The following is a 24,634-nucleotide window of genomic DNA, read 5'->3' on the forward strand; positions in this document are numbered from 1 at the left end:
TTAAACTATATATACCAGAAAATAATGGATGAGTGGGACATGACTGAGCTAATAAGCACATACAAGGTAATATTTAAGATTGTGTTGTATCACAGGATTGGATATTGCTAAACATCATGTGAGAGAATCATATATATTCATATATCATCAGTGTGTACACACAGAGAAATTGATAGATTGGATCATAAATATCTGTTCATATGTACATACATGCACATGCAATCATATTAATATATACAGATATATGCATCTGTTTGCACATATATCACTCACTGCATGCAAGCTCAGGCACACCAAGCTCTTTGTGACTCCATGGACGATGGCCTGCCACGTTCCTCTGTCCATGGGATTTGTCAAGCAAGAATATTAGAGTGGATTGCCACATCCTCCTCCAAGGGATCTTCCCGACCCAGGGATCGAACCCATGTCTCCAGTATCTCTTGCATTGTTAGGTGGATTTTTTACCACTGAACCACTTGGTAAGTCCCATACACATGTATACCCACTGGTATATTCTAACTCAATTACTTTCATAATATATACATGTATGTATGTATACACACATACACCAGATCAAAACACCTCTGGATCAAATATGATTTTGAGGTTGAAATTGAAAAGGGTAAATACACATGTAGTGTTTACACAAACACACATCACACATATAAATAAATACACATAATGTAATATTTGACATCTGGATTGGAGGAAAATCGTTTCTCAGAGACCATCTTGCATTTGATTCTGCTGTTGGCTTTAAATTAAAAAAAAATAATAAGGCTAATGTATTAATAAAATCACTGGAATAATTTTAAAATGTTAATTTCTTCTTAAGATTTTTATATATTTTTCAATGTTTAGTTATATTAAAATGACATTAGAATGCAAACTGCCTACCCGTAAACTCCCCTGATGGCTCAAATGTTAAAGAACCTGCCTGCAGTGCAGGAGACCTGGGTTTGATCCCTGGGTCAGGAAGATCCCCTGAAAAAGGGAATGGCTACCCAATCCAGTATTCTTGCCTGGAGAATTCCAAGGATAAAGGAGACTGGTTGGCTACCGTCTATAGGGTCGCAAAGAGTCAGACACAACTGAGGGTCTAACACTTTCACTTTCAAATTTTGGAGAAAAATTTAAATTATCTAATTCTCTTAAAAATATTTTGTTTCAGAAAACTTATCTCATGAAATTATTTATTTAAATTGTTAAGTAGCAAACTTCTTTTCTCTATAACTCGATACTCAGATTAAAAATATTAGCAATTAGATAAAGTGGTAATTTTGTCTAAATCAAAGGGTCCTAGTCTTAGTGTAATGTAACTATTAAACACTTGGTCCTCATATAGCTTCACTTATCAAATAAATGAAATAAACATCTAATTTAGCTGTATTAATGAAGGTAGAAATCAATTATCAGACTTAATATTTGTTAATTTAAAGTTACTCTGAGTACCATTTCATACCAGTTTATGTTATAATATAATAAAAATTCACATGGGATTTTAAACCCTAAACATTTTATTGAATTATGTAATTATGAGATTATGATAGTACCTTTACAAAATGTATCCCTTTGTCTGTATTCTAGTAGGCTGAAATATCTCAGCAAAATTTTCCAGTACAGATAATGTGAAATTCCCACAAGTTTCTGTCATTTTAAGTACAAATAAGACAAATATATTTTCAAGATTAACAGAAAGTTAATTTATTTTTCTCAAGACACAGTACTTAAGTTCTGCTTTCAGTGTTATTTAGTGAATGACAAAAAAGAATATCATTTGATGAGTACTCACACATCATAAGTCAGAAAATTCTTTATCTCTCTGTTTCCAGCCTTACCAAGGAAAACAGGCAAGGCAAATACAACTTAATTTTAAATTCAAATCTATCTCAATCATGCGTTTTAGGTTCATTGCAAGCAAAATTCTAATTAAAATGTTCATAAAGAGCCAGCTGCTACTGCTGTCGCTTCAGTCGTGTCTGACTCTGTGCGACCCCATAGACGGCGGCCCACCAGGCTCCCCCGTCCCTGGGATTCTCCAGGCAAGAACACTGGAGTGGGTTGCCATTTCTTTTTCCAATGCATGAAAGTGAAAAGTGAAAGTGAAGTCGCTCAGTCGTGTCCAATTCTTAGCGACCCCAAGGACTGCAGCCCACCAGGCTCCTCAATCCATGGGATTTTCCAGGCAAGAGTACTGGAGTGGGGTGCCATTGCCTTCTCCGTGAAGAGCCAGACTTATATTAAACAAAAATTTATGAAATGAAATTCTTGTTGTAAATTCCTTTTCCTAAGTAAATGTCTTTTAGATTATGCTTTATCTCAGATTCTAATTTTTATTGAAATTATGTGACAAGATTATTTCCTGTTTTTGAATTTGTGTATCTATCTATATCTCTACACCCAACTCGTAGGGTAAATTGACTGAGTTAGACAATGTATTCAGTTTCCTCTGAAAACTACATAGTGTTGTAAAATACGACTTGCAATGTTAATTAATTCCATAACATGAAATTTATTTCTCAATTATGTGCACTAATGTAGGAAGCACATATGAATAACACAAATCAATTTGTATTCTCCATAGAGAATGTTTGAATTTTTATTGAAATGTGGATGTGTTGAAGATCTGGAAACTCATTTAATACAATATAAATACACGAACAAGAACACGATTAGAGGTTGCTAAGTTGTCAAATATCCTCATTTTTTCCCAATACTCATCTACTCCTTGAAGTCTCTTCTCAGTAGGAAATGCTTTGTTTTCTCAAGTTTTCTTGTAATGTTTTCTTGAAGTGAAGCTTTTAAGCATTTGCAATTTATATTCCCTTTATCCTTGCAAACAAAAACTTTTAAACTGCATATATTCAAGGGCAAACAAATTTGAGGTCTACAAGTGAATATTAATTAGAGTAGCAGTCTCAAAGCAATTGTGATGGAGAAATAAAGCAATGTGCTTTAATAAATCATTTGTATAAAACCTGGAGTGATAATATCAGAGTAGTAAATAATGTTAGAAACATGAATATACATACTAATAATTAACATTAAGAATATATATATATATACATTAATTACAAAGAAAAGCAGAAAATACTGGGGAGGATAGATAAATATTAATTTCTATAATAAAACAACCCAGCAGAATATAATATTTTTAAATGCCTCAGAATGTAAGATCAGATCAGATGAGATCAGTCGCTCAGTCGTGTCTGACTCTTTGTGACCCCATGAATCACAGCACGCCAGGCCTCCCTGTCCATCACCAACTCCCGGAGTTCACTCAGACTCACGTCCATCTAGTCAGTGATGCCATCAGAATGTAAATCAAACCTAAAATACCTAGTAGGGAGAAATAAAGTAAACAAAACTAATTGCTGCAATAATATCCAATAGAGATTAGAGACAGAAAGATCAGATTCTTAGCAATTTCACTTGGCAAATTAGCCAGGTAAAACTAATTAACTGACTAGCACTGACTTATTTATTAAAGCAACAATGTAAAACATATTTAAAGATTATTCAATGCAGCATTCATAAAGCATGTATAAAAATATTAGACTACGAGTTTTAAAACCACAGATTTTAAGTCATTACCATCTCAGTTCTTCTTTGTTCTCTTTTAACTCATTAAAATTTTTCAGTCCATGAGATGTTCTTCTGTCTCCTTTTCCCTGATTTCTTCCTTTATTCGTTGTCTGTGAAATGTGGTCTTCTGGTCCAGGACAAATTCCACTGAGATTATTTTATTTATTCTTTCTGATATCCTTTTTGAACCAATTCTTACAGTGAAAATAATCAATTTTGCACTTTTGTTGTTGTTATTGTTCAATCACTAAGTTGTGTCCAACACTTTGAAACCCATGGACTGCAGTTTGCCAGTCTCCCCTCTCCTTCACTATCTTCCGAAGTTTGATCAGTTTCATGTCCATTGATTTGGTGATGCTATCTAACCATCTCATTGTTTGCCTCCCCATTCTCCTTTTGCTTTCAGCCTATCCAAGCATCAAGGTCTTTTCCAGTGAATCAGCTCTTCGAATCAGGTTGCCAAAGTATTGGAACTTCAGCATCAGTCATTCTAATGAATATTTAGAATTGATTTTTTTTAGGATTCACTGGTTTGATCTCCTGGCCATCCAAGGAACTCTCAAGAGTCTTCTCCAGCACCACAATTCAAAAGCATCAATTCTTCAGCACTCAACCCTCTTTATGGTCCAACCCTCAAATCTGTAGATGACTACTAGAAAAATCATAGCCTTGAATATATGGGCCTTTTTCAGCAAAATGATGTCTCTACTTTTTAATACACTATCTGGATTCGTCATAGCTTTCCTTTCAAGGAACATGTGCCTTTTAATTTCATGGCTTCAGTCACCATCCACAGTTATTTTGGAGTCCAAGAAAATCTTTCACAGCTTCCACTTTTCCCTCTTTATTTGCCGTGAAGTGATGGGACCAGATTCCATGATCTTAGTTTTGTGAATGTTGAGTTTTAAAACAGCTTTTTCACTCACCTCTTTCCCATTTACTAAGAGGCTCTTTAGTACCTCTTTAGTTTCTGACATTAGAGTGGTATCATCTGCATATCTTGGGGTTGTTGATATTTCTTCCAGCAGTCTTGATTATAGTAGGTCAGGTAGTGACAGTCCTCTAAATTTATTATTTTCCTTCAATATTATATTGGATTTCATGATCAATCATAAATATTTTGTTGCTCAGTTACTCAGTTGCATCCAACTCTTTGCAACCCCACGGACAGCAGCATGACAGGCTTCCTTGTCCTTCACCATCTACTGGAGCTTGCTTAAACTCATGTCCATTAAGTCAGTGATGCCATCAAACCATCTCATCCTCTGTCATCCCCTTCTCCTACACTCTATCTTTCCCAGCATCAGGGTCTTTTCTAATGAGTCAGCTCTTCGCATCAGGTGGCCAAAGTATTGAACTTCAGCTTCAGCATCAGTCCTTCCAATGAATATTGAGGGTTAATTTCCTTCAGGGTTAATGGGTTTGAGCTCCTTGCTGTCCAAGAGACTCTCAATGGGTTTGAGCTCCTTGCTGTCCAAGAGACTCTCAAGAGTCTTCTCCAATACCACGGTTCAAAAGCATCAATTCTTTGTCACTCAGCCTTCTTTATGGTCCAACTCTCCCATCCATACATGACTACTGGAAAAAACATAACTTTGATTATATGGATATTTGTCGGCAAAGTGATGTCTCTGAGTTTTAATACGCTGTCCAGGTTTGTCATAGCTTTTCTTCCAAAGAATAAGTGTCTTTTAATTTCATGGCTGCAGTCACCATCTGTAGTGATTTTGGAAACAGGAGAAAATAAAGTCTGTCACTTTTTCCCCATCAATTTGCCATGAAGTGATGGGACCGGGTGCTATGATCTTTGTGTTTTGAATGTGGAGATTTAAGTCAGCTTTTTCAGTCTTCTCTTTCACCTTCATTAAGAGGCTCTTTAGTTCCTCTTTGCTTTCTGCTGTAAGGGTGGTGTCATTTGCATGTGTGTGTGTTAGTCACTCAGTTGTGTCCAACTCTTTGTGACCCCATGGACTATAGCCAGTCAGTTTCCTCTGTCCTTGGATTCTCCAGGCAAGAATACTGGAGTGGGTTGCCATTCCTTTCTCCAGGGGATCTTCCCAACCAAGGGATCAAACCCAGGTCTCCCACACTGCAGGCAGACTCTTTACCTTTTGAGTCACCAGGGAAGCATACGTGAAGTTATTGTTATTCCTCACAGCAATCTTGATTGCATTTTACAGAATTCTTGATTCCATCTTATTTCCACCCAGCACATTTCTCATGATGTACTCTGCATATAGTTAAATAAGCAAGGTGACAATATACAGCCTTGCCGCACTCCTTTCCCAATTTGAAACCAGTCTGTTGTCCCATATCTGGTTCTAACTGTTGCTTCTTGACGTGCATACAGGTTTCTCAGGAGTCAGGTAAGGTAGTCTGGTATTCCCATTTCTTTAAGAATTTTCCACAATTTGTTGTGATCCACACAGTCAATGGCTTTAGTATAGTCAATGAAGCAGAAGTAGGTGTTTTTCTGGAATTTTCTTGCTTTTTCTATGATCCAATGGATGTTGGCAATTTGATCTCTGGTTCCTCTGCTTTTTGTAAATCCAGCTTGAAAATCTGGGAGTTCTCAGTTCACATACTGTTGAAGACTAGCTAGGAGAAGTTTGCTTATTACTTTGTTAGCATGCAAAATGAGTGCAACTATATGGTGTTTCAACAGTCTCTAGCTCTGCCTTTCTTTGGGACTTAATGAAAACTTATCTTTTCCAGTCCTTTGGCCACTGCCGAGTTTTCCAAATTTGCTGGCATATTGAGTACAGCACTTTAGCAGCAGCATCTTTTAGGATTTGAAGTAGCTCAGCTGGAATTCATCACCTCCACTAGCTTTGTTGTAGTGATCTTCCTAAGGCCCACATGACTTAATACTCCTAGATGTCTGGCTCTAGGTGAGTGATCACACCATTGTGGTTATCAGGTCATTAAGATATTTTTTTATATAGTTCTGTGTTATCTTACCACCTCTTCTTAGTGTCTTCTGCTTCTGTTATGTCCATACTCTTTCTGTCATTTATTGTGCCCATCTTTGTATGAAATGTTCTCTTGGTATCTCTAATTTTCTTGAAGAGCTCTCTAGTCTTTCTGATTCCATTGTTTTCCTCTTTTTTTGCACTGTTCATTTAGAAAGGCTTTCTTATCTCTCCTTGCTATTCTTTGGAACTCTGCATTCAGACATTATAAACATAGATGAAGTAAATTTTAGAAAAAATCTTAGCAAAGGAATTAAAAGTATCAATAGAGAAATAAAATCTATAATAATGAAAAGTCAAATGGAAATTCTGAAACTGGAATATACTGTAGGAGAAACAGCTCAATGGGTAGGCTCAATATCAGATGGAGAGAACTGAATTAGAAACCAGTGACCTGAAATATAGAAAAAAAAAAAAAGTCCAATCTAAGCAGGAGAGAAAATAGTGTGAAAAAAATGTGGCAGAACTCCATGGATCGTTAGGCTATATCACTCATTTAATCATAGTCATTTGCAACTAATAATAATGTAATTTATACTAAAATAATCATAATTTTGTTTTAATTCTTCTACATGCCATGAAATGTATTTGTTCTAACTTGAAAACTTTCTTATGGATTATCCTTAGAAAATAGGAGTTATAAGGTATTATTTATTGATATTTCTCTTTATGTTATCCTGTTTTCAGTGCATTCAGCCATTGGTATTTTGACTCTGAGACAACTTGGCAGGAGTTTTGAGTTTCCAGACTTTTGACTTAGTTGCCTTTTCCACCTGTCTAAAATTTGTCAGTCACTATGCTGTGACCCTTTATTAGGACAAACTATTATAATCTATAATATGCAGCAGCTTGTGATTTTTCCTAATTGATGAGCAAAAGGAAAGCAAGCACTGCAAAGTGGGAGCTCTGGGGATTTAGTTACCTTCCCTTAAAAAATTTCAGATTTATTTAAAAAGAAAGAAAAAGAACAACATGAATTACTTCCTACTTACCTTCCCAACTTCAGAAGCACAACTTTTGAAAAAAGAAATGAATAGTATTGATTATTAGAGTGACATTATTATAAGAGTTGCTTTAGTTGAAGTAATAAGTTAAAAAAATACTTTATAAGACCAGTTCATATTTTTCTTTGTTTTGCAATTCAGATTACTTCTTGTAAACAATGATGAAGTCATAAGAAAGCAAAACATAACAATTGCTACTGCCTGTGTCTAGAATATGACATATATAACATAATGTTTTACTATATACAGCCTAAGAGACTTTGTAACAATGTTGAAACTAACTTTTGGTAAATGTTATTTTCAGTTTTCCTTAAAAATGAAAATGGAAATGTCTCAATTGCTAATATTCTGTACAAAGAATTCTGATTTGTTAAACCAGTGTTGAGAGCTGAATCTCTGTATATTTTTCTTTATAGAAATATACCTGGACAAATATGTTGGGGTTAAAAGAAATGTAGTTACTCATGGTAACTGATGGTGCTGGAATTTTCCAGCCTGATAAGAACACAAGTTCTGTACCCAAGGAATAGTTAAATAATAGTATTGGCCAACATTTTTATAAATAATGGAAGAAGTTATTGTGACTTTTACCTTTGACATTTTCTCTTAGTACTTATTAGTCTACTCAATGCATGCTTTATAATACTGTATGGAAACACTTTGACAATTGATTCCGATTCTAATTTTATTATAAATCAGGTATTTTTGTTTATTACCCATCTATAGAAATGGCAACCCACTCCAGCGTTCTTGCCTGGGAATCCCAGGGATGGGGGAGCCTGGTGGGCTGCCATCCATGGGGTCATACAGAGTTGGACACGACTGAAGCAACACAGCAGCAGCAGCAGCATCCATTTTAGAAACAAAGCCATATTTAATTACTACATTGTTGTCTATGATTTTATAATGTTATAATAATTTATTTTTTTACACAGCAAGTCTATTAAATTAAATCATGTATTCTTTTTTATCGCATATGTACAGCATCCTCTGAATCTGTACCACACCAAGAAGGCCTGAATTGAGAGTTTTATCACTTTTCAACCCTCCCAATATCTTCATCATGTTTTAAATATCATACAGACACACACAGAGATATACATAAAACACTTTCATTAAAATCTGGAATAAGATATGAAATATTTACTTAATAGTAATAGATAATTATTTCATATTAAGTGTAGTTATTAAGTTTAAAAGAGTTGTTAAATTTAAAACAAAATGCTTTGTAGTTAAAAGCACCCAGGATGGCACCAATTATAATACAAGGACACTATAGGAACAGCTATTACACATTCCATGTGCCAGGTGCAAAAACAATATACCTTTCTGGGAGTAATTAAAAACTGCAATAAATCCTCTATTAATACAATGAATGTTACATATAAAATATTTCCAACTCAATTGCATTTTTATTACCCTTTGTATTCTGCTTGAATACCATCTTCCTGTTCTATTTGAACATTAATTTGTAGGTGGAATGATTCTTAATTTTATATTAAATCAAAACTTTTTTTGAAATATGAAGTTAATTAAACCAGAAAAATACAATGGAAATGTTATGTTACTAAGTCATCTACAATGCCTAATTAAGTAATTAATATTTCACAATACTGCTCTTAAGGAAAACTTGTTAAGAAGGCTGGGTGCATGGAAAGACCCACTGTGCAAGCATAATTCCAAGTCTTCTACACAGTTGACCCACAACTTATTTCACAAACATATGGACATGTGCAGGTACATGCATGCACACCCACACCCACACACACATACACACTCAATTTTTTTTTTCCCTCTCCTCTAATCTCTAAAGAAGACTTAGCACTGAAGAATTGATGCTTTTGAACTGTGGTGCTGGAGAAGACTCTTGAGAGTCCCTTGGACAGCAAGGAGATCAAACCAGTCACCCCTAAAGGAAATCAACCCTGAATATTCATTGGAAGGACTGATGCTGAAGCTGAAGCTCTGATACTTTGGCCACCTGATTCAAAGAGCTGACTCATTGGAAAGCCCCTGATGCTGGGAAAGGTTGAAGGCAAAAGAAGAGGGCGGCAGAGGATAAGATGGTTAGATAACATCACCAACTCAATGGACATGAATTTTAGGAAACTCCAGTAGATAACAATAAACATGAAAGCTGACGTGCTGCAGTCCCTGGGATCACAAAGAGTTGGATATGACTTAGCAACTGAACAACAACACAGAGTATGTACCCAAGATAATATAGTAAGCTTCTAGATAATAATCTGACAATGATGATTCAAATGCTCCCTTCATCTTTCTACTTCATAAGTATATTTAAATTGAAAATAACACTTCATAGAATTGAACCAGTAACTAAAGATAAAATCCCCTGTATGCCAGATCAGACTTATTTCTTACTTAATTTTACAAAGCACAAGATCAATATTTCAAGTTAAAAAAAAAAAACAAAAAACACTTGGGTGGTGATTTTAAAATAGTGTTTTGGTCTCATCTGGTTTTGCCCAGTACTCATGGCCAGTTGTAGGTCAGGTAGGTTGCTCTCTTTGTCTTGGCTGGTCTTTCCTACTTGTTTGGGAAATGGCTGCTGTATATTCTACAGGAAGCCAAGAATGGGGAAAATGAGGTTTCTTTCAAATAGTGTCACATCTTTCACCAGGCTATTCTGGCTACTTCCCATGGCAGTGTCATGGTTCCAAGACAGTGTGGTTGTCTCTGAACACCTAGGCTCAAAACTCACAGAAAATCATGTCTACCACATCTCCTTTAGCAAATGCAAGTCACAAGGCTCAGAAAATATGGAATTAGATTTTCTTTTTCAGAGGGTAAGCTGCAAATTCACGTTGACAAGAACACCAGCATAGGGATAAATAATTGTGGGAAGTTTAGCAATTAATCTATTGTAATATCTCTTTAATTGAATGGTCATATTAAATTTCTCATATCAAATAACCCTCCCACCTAAGTATTACCATAGAAAGAAAGAAAAAAAAAATACTGCTTCTCTCCAAATCTCCCATATGTCTAATGGGACAAAAATTTTACCGGACAAAGTTAAACAGACAAGGGAGACACTCACAACTATTGCAATTCAACTCCTGTGAAACAAGATATTTGAGTTATTTCTGAGTTTCCAAATGTTTGTCTCTGAGTTTAGGTCACCCGTGTATGCTGTTTGGCACTCAGGGAAGTTAGGCTTATTCTCCCACAGAGACTAGGCTATCAGGGCTCTACATTTAAAAAAAAATTATTTATTTATTTATTACTTTTGATTGTTGCTGGGTCTTCATTGCCGTGAGAGTTTTTCTCTAGTTTTGGCGAGTAGGGTGCTACTCTTCATTGTGGTGTGTGGGCTTCTCATTGTGATGTCTTCTCTTGTTGCAAAGCATGGTCTCTAGGGTGAGAGAGCTTTGGTAGTTGCAGCACATGGGCTCAATAGCTGCGGCTCCTGGGCCCTAGAGCATGGGTTGTAAGCCTGTGCGTTGTGGCTCATGGGCTCAGTTGCTCTAATGGCATGTGGAATCTTCCTGGATCAGAGATCAAACCAATGTCTCCTGCACTGGCAGGTGGATTCTTTACCACTGAGCCGCCAGGGAAACCCAGGGCTCTGTCTTAAGGATTACCTTTCAAAGGGATGGCTCCCAGGTCCTTAAAAAAGACATTTCTTGGGTCCTAAACCTTGCAAGAGGTAATTTATATATGTTTCAAAGAGGAAAAAATTGCAATGGCAAGTCATCTAGTGCATCTGTGTTACCATGGATAAAACCAACTTTTCACTTGATATTCAAAATCCTGATAGGTTTGTGTTTCAAAATGTACTGAATTTATAGATTAAATGGTGGAACACTCACATCTTTACAATTCTTTTAATAAATGACCATGCTGCTGCTGCTAAGTCACTTCAGTCGTGTCTGACTCTGTGTGACCCCATAGATGGCAGCCCACCAGGCTCCCCCGTCCCTGGGATTCTCCAGGCAAGAACACTGGAGTGGGTTGCCATTTCCTTCTCCAATGCAGGAAAGTGAAAAGTGAAAGTGAAGTCGCTCAGTCGTCTCTGACTCTTCGTGACCCCATGAACTGCAGCCTACTAGGCTCCTCCATCCATGGGATTTTCCAGGCAAGAGTACTGGAGTGGGGTGCCATTGCCTTCTCCGATACATGACCATAGTTATGTATTAAAGAGATGTAATTAGATCTCCTTTAATTTCTCTCAATAATGCTTTAAAGTTTTTTTTTGGTACACATCATGCCCATGTTTTTTGGGGTTAACTTTGGAATGTAATATGGCATTCCCAAAGTATCAGCACAAAATAACATGCAGTCTTTTATTTGACAATTTTGTGGTTGGTCTATTAGGCTCTGTGGAGTGATTCTACTGATGTGGGCTTTGCTCAGCTGATTTTAGTTGCATTCCCTTATGGCTCTGTGTATTGTTACTATTTTATGTAGGTCTATAATTACACTGGATAAAAGGTCAGTGATTCCTGCAACTGTAAATCCTACAGTTAAGACACTGTGAACCCTATCCTGTGTACATCCAGCCAGCTAGTTTTCTGTGATGGACTTAGGAACTGTTTCTTTAATTGCCCCCTAATGAATGATTCTCAAGCAGGTATAATAATTAGACCATTTTTCACTGTGTGCACTATTGTAGAGCTCATATTTTATTTTTAGCATATTGTATCTTGGATATATGGTGAAGGGCCTGAATATATGGACACCTTATATATATTAATAGTATATGTACCTATTTGAAGATTACTTTAGAGCTTAATTTATTTTTACTTTCTGATATTTGTACATATTTATTAGTGAATAGATAATTTAAAAATACAAGTAGTTCAAGGTGAGTCCTGTTTTCCCATCTCCTAATCCTGCCTGAGGACATGGAGGGATGCCATAATAATATAATCATGAATGTCAGGAGTCTTTCTAGATGCTAATAGTGGATGACACAGAAAGTCAGAGACAGTACTGGGATTCAGTTCAGTCCAAAGAATTGAGGTGAGGGGAGGCGGATGAATGGGGGGGAAAAACATGTTTCTTCAATAACCCTCTGTATCCACATACACACACACACTTCTGCAGTTAAAGGGAACAGCTGCATACACTAACAGTACAGTTTACTTTGATTAAAATTTCCCTGGTTGTTCAATATTTTAGAATAAGATTTGTTATCAAATATTTCAGTAACACTAAATTTTTCAATGAGATATTTTATTCTAATATATTAATAAGGACAACTTTAGGAGCTTGGTTCTTATACACTTTAACTAACAAAGGAAACAGGAAAGGAAGCTAATATTCTTTAAACTTGGTGCTAAATTAGGTGCTTTTCATATCATGTTGCATTTATGTGTATGTTTGGAAAGCCACTGACATCAGTATTTCAAAATATAAAAATTATATGATATATATATATATACATATATATGTATGAAAATTGAGCTTTCAAATACAGCTTGGAAAAGTAAACAACACTTTAAAAATTGAAGAGTAACAAGTAACACAAGAATAACAAGTAACAAGCAACACAAGATGATATCTATTCCAAATTTGAGAGCATTTATTAAAATTCTTATTAAAGAATTTGGAACTGTGACAGAGAAGAGACTTTTTAAGGCAGTGAAACTATTCCATATAATACTACGATGGTTGATATTTGTCATTATACATTTGTCCACAGCTTTAAAATGAACAGCCTTGAGAGTGAACCTAAGGTGAATGATGGACATTTGAGTGATAATGACGTGAGAGTGTAGGTTCATGGATTGTAGCAAAAGTATCACTATGATGTTCAACATTGATAGTGGAGGTGTTATGCACATGTCAGGGCAGGGAAGATATGGGATTTCTCTATGCTTTCCTCTTAGTTTTGCTGTGAACCTAAAACTTCCTTAAAAATAAAGTTTACTATTAATAAAAAGAAAAATTCATGACATCTAATTAGATGGAGAGAATGTCAAAGCTTATTTAACCTGATTTAACCCATTAACCAGCTCATGCTCCTGATTATTTTCATGGTGACAAATACTGAAAACCAAAAAATCCAAGTATCTGTAGGAATGAAAGAAGATGTGAGAGATGGTATTAAAGGACCAATCTATATTTCTGAATAATAGATACAGAAATAGAATTATGACACTGGAAAATATATGTGGTATGAGAATGGAAAAATAAATAAATTCTCTCTTAAATTATGTTGGCCTTCTGATTAAGCAATACATATGAAAAAGAAGAAAATGGTTCCATTGAAATTTAAAATAGTAACAATGTAGAACAAAAGATAAAGTAGAGAAGAGAAAAAGGGAAGAAAGAGACATGAAAAGAAGTTTAGTAGTTCTTCTTTAATAACGAATTAAAGTGGTGTCCATATTCTTATGTTCTTTTGAAAACATTATAGCTAGCTAGTAGCTGTTATTTTTTCTTCATAGACATGCTGCAAGTACTTTTCAGTCATTTCACAAATTTTCCTCATAAAAAGTAGTATTGCATCAAAGACCCGGTTAGTCATCATCAACCAGGAAAATACAGAATCTCAGTCCAGACTCCGAATCTACTGAATCAGAATCTGCACTTAAAGTCCTCAGGTGGTGTGTGTGTGTGTATTAAAGTTTGAGAAGACTGCCTTATGGCTCAGAAAGTTTTTATAAGATCATGCAGAGAGTAGTTCAGTTCAGTCGTGCCCGACTCTTAGTGACTCCATGGACTGCAGCAAGCCAGGCTTCCCTGTCCATCACCAACACCCAGGGCTTACTCAAACTCATGTGGATCGAGTCAGTGATGCCATCCAACCATCTCATCCGCTGTCATCCCCTTCTCCTTCCACCTTCAATCTTTCCCAGCATCAGGTCTTTTCCAGTGAGTCAACTCTTTGCATCAGGTAGCCAAAGTATTGCAGTTTCAGCTTCAGCATCAGTCCTTCAAATGAACACTCAGGACTGATCTGCTTTAGGATGGACTGGTTGGATTTCCTTGCAGTCCAAGGGATTCTCAAGAGTCTTCTCCAGCACCAGTTCAAAAGCATCAATTCTTCACAGAGTAGAGCAGAATATTAATTTGCCATCCTTTTAACCAAGCTAGTACTACTGCGTATATCACATAGACATTAAATACAACAATGGGCTCAAAAACTGTGTGGGAAAAAAGTCAAGATTGAGTATGTGTTATATTTCTGTACATGTTCATCCAAAAAAGAGTCTATATCAGAAGCATATCAGTCTCAGTAGAGATTATTCTGCCATTGTATTTTATAAGGACTCTTCATGCCTCAAAAGATGAATGAAAATCCATGTAATCTTGGTGACCTCTTTTGTACAGTCTCCTAATAGTTAAAATTATCAATTTAAATTAAAAAAAAATGATGAGATAATGTACCTGGAGAGTCCTCTCAAATACATGAGAAATGTGTTGAGAATGGTACGATGTAAGCACACTATGGTAGTTCCATTTTGTTTATTTCTTATTCAGTATTGACTCAATGGATGTAAAATTGAGTTTCCTGTACTCACAGAAATGTAATGCCTTCTTTAGTTTTTGGATGGATCTACTGAATTTTTTCATTCTCTTATGTCTTTTATTAATGAGTGCCTGCAGATAGTTATTATTTTGAAGAAAAAATAAAATAATTAACCTGTATTCTGTTTTGAATCATGGATGTGATAGTTGAACTATGTACCTGTGATGTGTTGCATGGAGCAAATAGATTTAAAAAAAAATGTAACTGTAAAATTAATTGAGGCATAGGTACTTTTATGTGTCTCTAGTTAGACTGTATTTAGAAATTCATAGTTAAAAGGGCTTTGTTATGTGAATATTATCAAAATTACATTGAGTCTATATGCATATCATATGCTTTAAAAGAGACCATCTGCCTTTTACAGTGTGTTATCATAACATTTACACATAGCTCTGAAAATAACTATTTAAGATTGAAATCTTAAAACACCCATAAAAATTAATTGATTTTTTTACTACCCTTCTGAGTTCATTGCATTATTGGTATGAATATGTATTATACTGTATTATCTCTTTTCCATCTCATTACTCCTTTTTGGCACCATAAGAACAGAACATTTTAAAAATAAGAACATTGTAGAATTTCAAACTCTTTGATAGTTCACTTTTACTAAATAAAAAGTGACTATTTTCAAAAATAAGTTAATTTTTCTGGCACTCCATTAGTATAGCTATAAATCATTGAAAGTTATCTAAATCATGCAAACAACTGACTCTCTTTGAGAAATTTATAAACCAATAAAGCTATTCATACAGTTTCAAATTTAATTTACATATTAATACTTTAAAATGTAAATGCTTCTTTATTGTCAAATCTACCCTATTCAAATATACATTTTATTCCATTTTTATATTTCATATTTTGATACATTTAAAATACTTGAGAAGCTCAAGACTGACCAAAATTTTAATAAGACACAATGGAAGTCATCTAATTTCTGGTGGTCTGTGGTTCATTACTTAGGTTCCTCTCATTTTTCAGGTGCATTGATGTAAATTCTCTTAGAACACACCGACCTTTGTACTATTAAGTGAATTAAATGTCTGTTTCATTGGCTCTGGAAAGCTTAATGCTATTCCAAGACTTCTTGTCGTTGCTGGAGTTTTATCTCACAATCACCTCTGCCAATGGGTTTAGAGACTATTGTCCTAATGATGGTTGCTTCAGTACCAAACCAGTTGCCATCTATTCATTACATCTACAATTACTTTTTCCTGAGCTTTGTCCATTACTTTGCCCATTGAGCCAAGAGAATGCTTGTTACATAAAACTGAGTATTGGACATGTTTCTAAAAATGTTATGTGCCATTTGACACACTCTGCCAACTATATTTTTTATCCTTTTTTTTCTTTTCTCTACAACAGATTTTCTCAACTTAGTTTTGTTGAAATTTTAGGCTCAATGATTATTTTTTTGGTAGACACCTCTGTTGTACATCGCAATGTGTGTAGCAGCATATCCTACCCTTCTACCTTCTAGGAGCCAATGGCAACCCCCACCAACATATGACAACCAAAAATATCCTCTGATATTGTCAAATATCCCTTGAGGGAACCCTCCTTCCCCTGTTGAAAACAATTGCACTAGGAAAACAAAATTTTTTAGTCTTTAATTTTCAAATATATAGAATTAAGCCTTGCCAGCGCCTCTTTTCTTTTCTGAAAATTCAAAATGATAATTATTTTGTCAACATGGATCCACCAGAATTTCTATATGGAGGGTTAAGTTCATATTTTTATAAAAATTGAGATAAATGATGGATGTTTATTACATATGTGTACATGTATAACAGCATATTAGTGTACATATATGTTTATTACATCCAGTAAAAAGTTTCTGAACAGTTTATAAAATAGTGAGATAATATCCCCAATAAATAACAATTTTAATAGATGCAATAAATTTTAAATATTCACAGGTATATAAAATGTAGCTAGCATAATTTTTGGAGAAGGCGATGACACCCCACTCCAGTACTCTCACATGGAAAATCCCATGGACAGAGGAGCCTGGTGGGCTACAGTCCATGGGGTCACTAAGAGTCGGACACGACTGAACGACTTCACTTTCACTTTTCACTTTCATGCATTGGAGAAAGAAATGTCAACCCACTCCAGTGTTCTTGCCTGGAGAATCCCAGGGATGGGGGAGCCTTTTTTTTTTTTTTTTTTTTATATTGACTAATATTTATTGCGTGCTTACTATGGGCTAGGCATCATGCTAAAATACTTTACATACATTTATCTCATTTAACCCACATAAGAGCTCTGTGGGAAACGAATGATTATTACCTCCATTTTAGACACAAAGAAGCTGGGGCTGAGTGAGGTCAAGGTTCCCTGCCTGTGATCACCCAACCTGTGAGTGACAAACCCAGCACTTGACCCCAGGCCTCTCTAGCTCCAGAACCTGACTGTCCAGCAGTATGCCGTTCAATGTTCAATCTTGTAACTACCCATGGGCAGACTCCCACTGCTGGAGGGAACCTAAGTACAGCATTGGGGGGTGCCAAGAGTAATATCCCATGAGAGGTCTCTTGGAACCACGTGTTCTTACCCCAGAAACTGGTAGGAGGTCAGAGACTGGGAGCTTATTCTTCACAGGGGAAGGCATGGATCTGATTTCAGGAAGCATTTGTACTTCCTGAAGCATGTGCCCTCTATGGGGTTGCACAGAGTCGGACATGACTGAAGTGACTTAGCAGACTTAGCAGCATAATTTTTATTTTATCTTTGAAATTTTACCATTAAAATATTTCAATCATGCAAATTAAAGATAACCAACTGTAGTATTGTCTTATATGACATATTACATGGTTTTATAAACACACTATAGGTCAATGATAAATACATAAATACATCTTTAGAGTAAGAAAATCATTTTAAATGTAAAAACATAATCTTTAATCTTTAAGAATAATTTCTTTAAAATATTTATACAGTGAGTATATATATATAGTTGCATGAAGATCTTTACTATCAGGCCTGAACTACTGTATAATTATATTAAAAGTCTGGCACTCTGTGATGACCCGGAGGGGTGAGATGGGGAAAGGGAGGGAGGTTCAACTGGGAGGTGATATATGTGTAATTACGGCTGATTTGTTGGAGAAGGAAATGGCAACCCACTCCAGTATTCTTGCCTAGGAAATCCCATGGACAAAATCAGCCTGGTGGTCTACAGTCCATGGGGTCACAAACAGTTGGACATGACTTAGCAACTTAGCACATGGCTGATTTGTATTGTTGTATGAAAGAAACCAATACAAAATTGTAAAGCAATTTTCCTTCAATTAAAAGATAAATTAAAAAACAAATAAGTGTTAAGAGAACAGCTCTCTGAATCTATAACTCAAAAAAAAGAAAGCATCTTTTCATGTGTTTGTTAGCCATCTGTATGTCTTCTTTGGAGAAATGTCTATTTAGTTCTTTGGCCCATTTTTTGATTGGGTCATTTATTTTTCTGGAATTGAGCTGTAGGAGTTGCTTGTATATTTTTGAGATTAGTTGTTTGTCAGTTTCTTCATTTGCTATTATTTTCTCCCATTCTGAAGGCTGTCTTTTCACCTTGCTTATAGTTTCCTTTGTTGTGCAGAAGCTTTTAAGTTTAATTAGGTCCCATTTGTTTATTTTTGCTTTTATTTCCAATATTATGGGAGGTGGGTCATAGAGGATCCTGCTGTGATGTATGTCGGAGAGTGTTTTGCCTATATTCTCCTCTAGGAGTTTTACAGTTTCTGGCCTTACGTTTAGATCTTTAATCCATTTTGAGTTTATTTTTTGTGTATGGTGTTAGAAAGTGTTCTAGTTTCATTCTTTTACAAGTGGTTGACCAGTTTTCCCAGCACCACTTGTTAAAGAGATTGTCTTTTCTCCATTGTATATTCTTGCCTCCTTTGTCAAAGATAAGGTGTCCATATGTGCGTGGATTTATCTCTGGGCTTTCTATTTTGTTCCATTGATCTATATTTCTGTCTTTGTGCCAGTACCATACTGTCAATGTACGATACTGGATGCTTTGGGCTGGTGCACTGGGACGACCCGGGGGGATGGTATGGGAGGCAGGAGGGAGGAGAGTTCAGGATGGGGAACACATGTATACCTGTGGCAGATTCATTTTGATGTATGGCAAAACCAATACAATATTGTAAAGTTAAAAAATAAAATAAAATAATAAAAAAGTACCTCATATAAATTTTTTCATCTTTTTCCATGAATAGTACTCTCCAGATGAAATTTATCATGCTGTATGCTAAAGTAATATGTTACATACAGAAATATGTTATATTAAATTGAAAAACAACAGCCATTATTCATTGGTGGCTGGTCTGAGGAGGATTTTTAAGGAAAGTGGTTACTCCTACCTTCTAATATATGACCTCACAATATTCTGCTATTACAGAAGGATAAGTCATTTTCATAGAAAAAAAGTAGGATGATGAAGTTGAGTCAACATTACTCATTTAATGTCTGCATTAAAATGATTATTTAAGAGTTTTTGACAGATCAATAACTGAGAAAATTTTTTTCTTGAAGGAACAATATGTTATTTGCAAGCAATTAAAAAGGAGAAAATCAAATTGCTATATTTTTAAATTCAAATAACAGCATAGGGCTTTAGATACATATATCATTGACTTGTGCTGTGCTGTGCTTAGTTCCTCAGTTGTGTCTGACTCTTTGCAACCACATGGACAGTAGCCCACCAGTCTCCTCTGTCAATGGGGATTCTCCAGGCAAGAATACTGGAATGGGTTGCCATGCCCTCCTCCAGGGGATCTTCCCAACCCAGGGATCGAACCTAGGTCTCCTGCATTGCAGGTGAATTCTTTACTGTCTGAGGTACCAGGGAAGCTATCATTGACTTCAATTAGCAGAATCAGAAAATTCATATAATATTAGATGCAAAAAGGTATATAAACTGAAGTCTTATATTGGATGATAGATCTTTTTACTGTCAAGTAATTTAGGAAATCAATTCATAGCATTGGCAGGAGACAAGAGGAAACTGAGCAGGTGAATCCTTTTCCTTTCTTTATTATATTTCTAGAAGTTATATTTCTAGAAGTCCTAAGGACCAAGTGACTTTATTAAGTAGTAGTGACAGTAGTGAGGTACCAAATACAATTATTTTGTATCTCTCCTCCCTTACTTTTATTATTGTTATGACTATTATCATTATTTTAATTCTCATAGCCTGGAATGTGTATTTTCCAATGTTAGCACCCTAATTTTTAGCTGAGGCTCTGCTTCAAATGAAAACAATTGGGATTTACAATTAAAACAAAAAGTTTTGAATATAATTTATGTAGGTGCTTTCAGGAGAAGACAATGGCACCCCACTCCAGTACTCTTGCCTGGCAAATCCCATGGATGGAGGAGCCTGGTAGGCTGCAGTCCATGGGGTCGCTAAGAGTTGGACACGACTGAGTGACTTCACTTTCACTTTTCACTTTCATGCATTGGAGAAGGAAATGGCAACCTACTCCAGTGTTCTTGCTTGGAGAATCCCAGGGACGGGGGAGCCTGGTGGGCTGCCGTCTATGGGATTGCACAGAGTCGGACACAACTGACGCGACTTAGCAGCAGCAGGTGCTTTCAAGCAGAACTTACATTGTACTTCTATTTGATATTCAGAAAATATGTTCAGAGGAAAAATGTGTTCAGAGGAAAAACATCTACAAGCAAATTATTTGGCAGGCATTTGTGTAAGAGCTTTTAAATCATACTTTACATGCATGTCAGTTGTGCTTAAAAAATAAGATAGTACACACAGCAAAGAAAAATACACATACTAAGATTAAATCAGGAAAAAGTTAACAATACCCAAGATTAGTACAAGTAAAATATATCAATTCTAAGCACATTTGACTTTCTCTCGTAAATATGTTATTCAAGTTCAGTTTCAAAAATACCAGAATACCTGGTAATATTCTATTTAAGATAACAATTTCAGTGAGTATATATATAGCTGCATGAATATCTTTACTATCAGGCTTGAACTATTATATATTTATATTAAAAGCCTGGCACTCTGTGATGACCTGGAGAGGCCAGATGGGGAAAGAAAGGGAGGTTCAACTGAAAGGTGACATATGTGTAATTACGGCTGATTTGTTGGAGAAGGAAATGGGTTAATACTTAACGCCTGTGTACAACATCATCTCTCTGTCTATGATATCTATCTCTGTCCATCTGTAGTCTGGCACTGGAAATCTTCAATGAGGTCTCGTTATTATATCTCAAAACCTGTGTTATACCCTCAGCTGTTGCAAAACAGTGAAATTGATAGAAACACTGACTGTGCAAAGTTAGGACTGGTTTTCATTTGAATTTTTTCTGACTGTATGCCATTTGGGGTGTGTGTATGTCTGTGTGTGTGTGTGTGCTCAGTCATGTCCAACTCTTTGTGCCCCATCAGCTGTAACCCACTAGGCTACTCTGCCCATGGAATTCAATAAACAAGAAAATACTACAGCGGGGAGTACCATTTCTTCCTAACAAATTACTTAACCTTTCCAAACTACAGCTTAGTCACCTGAAAAACAGATATGATACGAATTTCCTCATTGTGCTGTTGGGTAAATTCTACAAACATTGTTTGAATATTCCTTTGTTCTCATGAAATCAAGCCATTGTGAAATATATTTCTACAGAAAATATTTTCTATTTTTCTAGATTAGCAAACATATTCATGGCACAGAATGCACCTTTGGATAGAATACATTAACTCTGTGTAATTACAAAGCAGCATTTAGGTCAATGCAAAAATATTTAAATCACCAGAATGCTAAGAAAAGAATACTTATCCTTATTATGCAAATATTTAATTATGTTTTATTCTTGGACAGATAAAATCAATGAACTGTTAAAACTAAAACAAGAACATTTTCTGACCTTGAGAACGTCTTTAATCACTTAAACAGAGAAAAACTACCTAACTCAGACTGAGGAAATATTAGCACATGTGTTATACTGTTTTGTGTCAGAACAATGACTCTAATGGTGAAGTGACTATCAGAACATTTGAAGGTACTTTTTTTCTGTGCAAAGTTTATGTTTATGACTCCTTATTCATAGCATTATTTACCTGGAGAGATATATATATATACAGGAAGAATCAGAAAGCCACTCCAGTGTTCTTATCTGGAGAATCCGAGGGACAGAGGAGCCTGGTGGGTTACAGTCCATAGGATTGCAAAGAGTCAGACACCACTGAAGAGCAAGCACATGTATGTGCATATATATTTACTATAATTGGCAATATTATGTTCTATCCTATCCCATTCTATATATTTCCTTATTGTTCTAATTAGTATGTTCTACTAAATGTTGACTAGTACAAGTGATTGATGGCCACATTATCTTACTGCTGCTTTAGTGGTAATTCTTTTAATGTTTTACACAATGTTTGTTTATTATAATGTTTACTTACCATGATATTATTGTGATAATCTTCTAACATACTAGTCATCATGTAAAGAAGTTAGTTTTCATTTACAGTTTACTTCTTTTGCCAGAATATTCCATGCTTTGTATACTTTTTGAGCATCTCCTTTTTAAGCCACAGTTCCATGAATAACAGCTGATGAATATGACCCATAATATTTATTGGAATGGCTCAGTATCAGTATTCCTCATGCAAAGAGGGGTAGTTTCTTTGTAACAGAAGGAGATCCAGGAAGAATTTTCAAATAAAATCTGTACTCTAATCAGTAATTTTAAAACTTACATTAGCTTGTTTACTCAATAAAATTTTACTGTTATTTTGGTAGTACTTTACAACATGTCATTTTTAAATAGAAAATCTGACATGGATTAATTTATAAGATAAAAGCAGCATTAAAATTACAGTCAAAATGCACAACTTATAGTATTGGAGAAAATACTTACAAGTCTTATACCTGATAAGGATTCAAAAAGTAGAATATATAAAGAACAGCTCAGTGACAAAGGACAAGTCACTTGAAAAATAGGCAAATAATTTGAATAATTATTTCTTCAAAGAATACATAGAAGGACCAATAAATGCCTGAAAATATGCTTAACAAAATTAGTCATTAGGGAAATTAAAATCAGTGAGTTACCACTCATATTTACTGTAATATTTCTAATATTAATAACTGGAAAAGATGGAAAATAAGACATGTTGATGGAAATATGAAAAAACCAGCACAAGCATTGCTGGTAGAAATATAAGATGGTGTAGCTGCTGTTGAAACAATTTGATGGTTCCACAAAACATGAAGCATAGGATTACCATATGATCCAGCAGTTTGACTCCAAATTAAGTATCACTAAAACTGAAAATAGAGATTTAAACAGATACTTATATTAAAACGTTTATTGTAGAACTGTTTACAGTAGCTGAAAGGTTAAAAAACATTAAGTCTTCATCAACTAATGAATGGATAAATAAAATATACTATATGTGTATCTTTCAGACATAAAAAAATAAAGTTCTAATGCATGCTACAATATAAACTTCAAAATATTATATTAAATAAACAAGACATAAAAGAATAAATGTAATACAATTCCACTTATATGAAATATCTATAATAGGCAAGTTTATACAGACAGGGTGTAGATTAAAGGTTATGAGGGACTAGGAAGGGGGAAATGTTGAGTTGTTGCTTATTCGATATAGAGTTTCTACTAGTGCAGTGAAGATTTTTCACATAGATAGTGGTGATGATTGCATAATACTGTGATTGTAATTTTGTCATTGAATTGCTCATTTAAAATGGATAAAGTATAGAATTTTATTCTGTATGTATTTTTTTCTTCTTTTTTTAATTTTTTTATTTTTAAACTTTACAAAATTGTATTAGTTTTTCCAAATATCAAAATGAATCCGCCACAGGTATACATGTGTTCCCCATGTATGTATTTTACTATAATGAGGAAATCTATATGAAAAACAGGAATATCAAAGGTGGTGATTTATGTTTACCAATTATAAATGCTTACACAGTAGTTACAAGAGGAAACCAGTTTGAACTTGCATAAGCTCAATTGTGGTTCAGTCCCTCTCTTATCCGACTCTTTGTGATCCCACGGACTGCAGCACACCAAGTTTCCCTGTCCCATACTATCTCCCAGAGTTTGCTCAAACTCATGTCCATTTAGTCGGTGATGCCATCCAAATCTCACCCTCTGGCCTCCCCTTCTCCTGACTTCAATCTTTCCCAGCATCAGGGTCTTTTCAAATGAGTTGACTCTTCCCATCAGCTGGCCAAAGTCTTGGAGCTTCAGCATCAGCCCTTCTAATGAATATTCAGGGTTGATTTCCTTTAGGGTTGACAGATTTGATCTCCTTGCAGTCCAAGGGATTCTCAAGAGTATTCTCCAACATTACAGTTCAAAAGCATCAATTCTTTGGCGCTGAGACTTCTTCATGGTCCAACTCTCATATCCGTACATGACTATTGGAAAAACCATAGTATGACTAGACAGAAATTTGTTGGCAAAGTAACATCTCTGCTTTTTTATTCGTTGTCCATGTTTGTCATAGCTTTTCTTTCAAAGAGTAAGAGTCTTTTAATTTCATACCTGCAGTCACCATCTGC

The sequence above is a fragment of the Bubalus bubalis genome, chromosome 17 (assembly GCF_019923935.1).
Source record: "Bubalus bubalis isolate 160015118507 breed Murrah chromosome 17, NDDB_SH_1, whole genome shotgun sequence".
Classification (NCBI taxonomy): domain Eukaryota; kingdom Metazoa; phylum Chordata; class Mammalia; order Artiodactyla; family Bovidae; genus Bubalus; species Bubalus bubalis.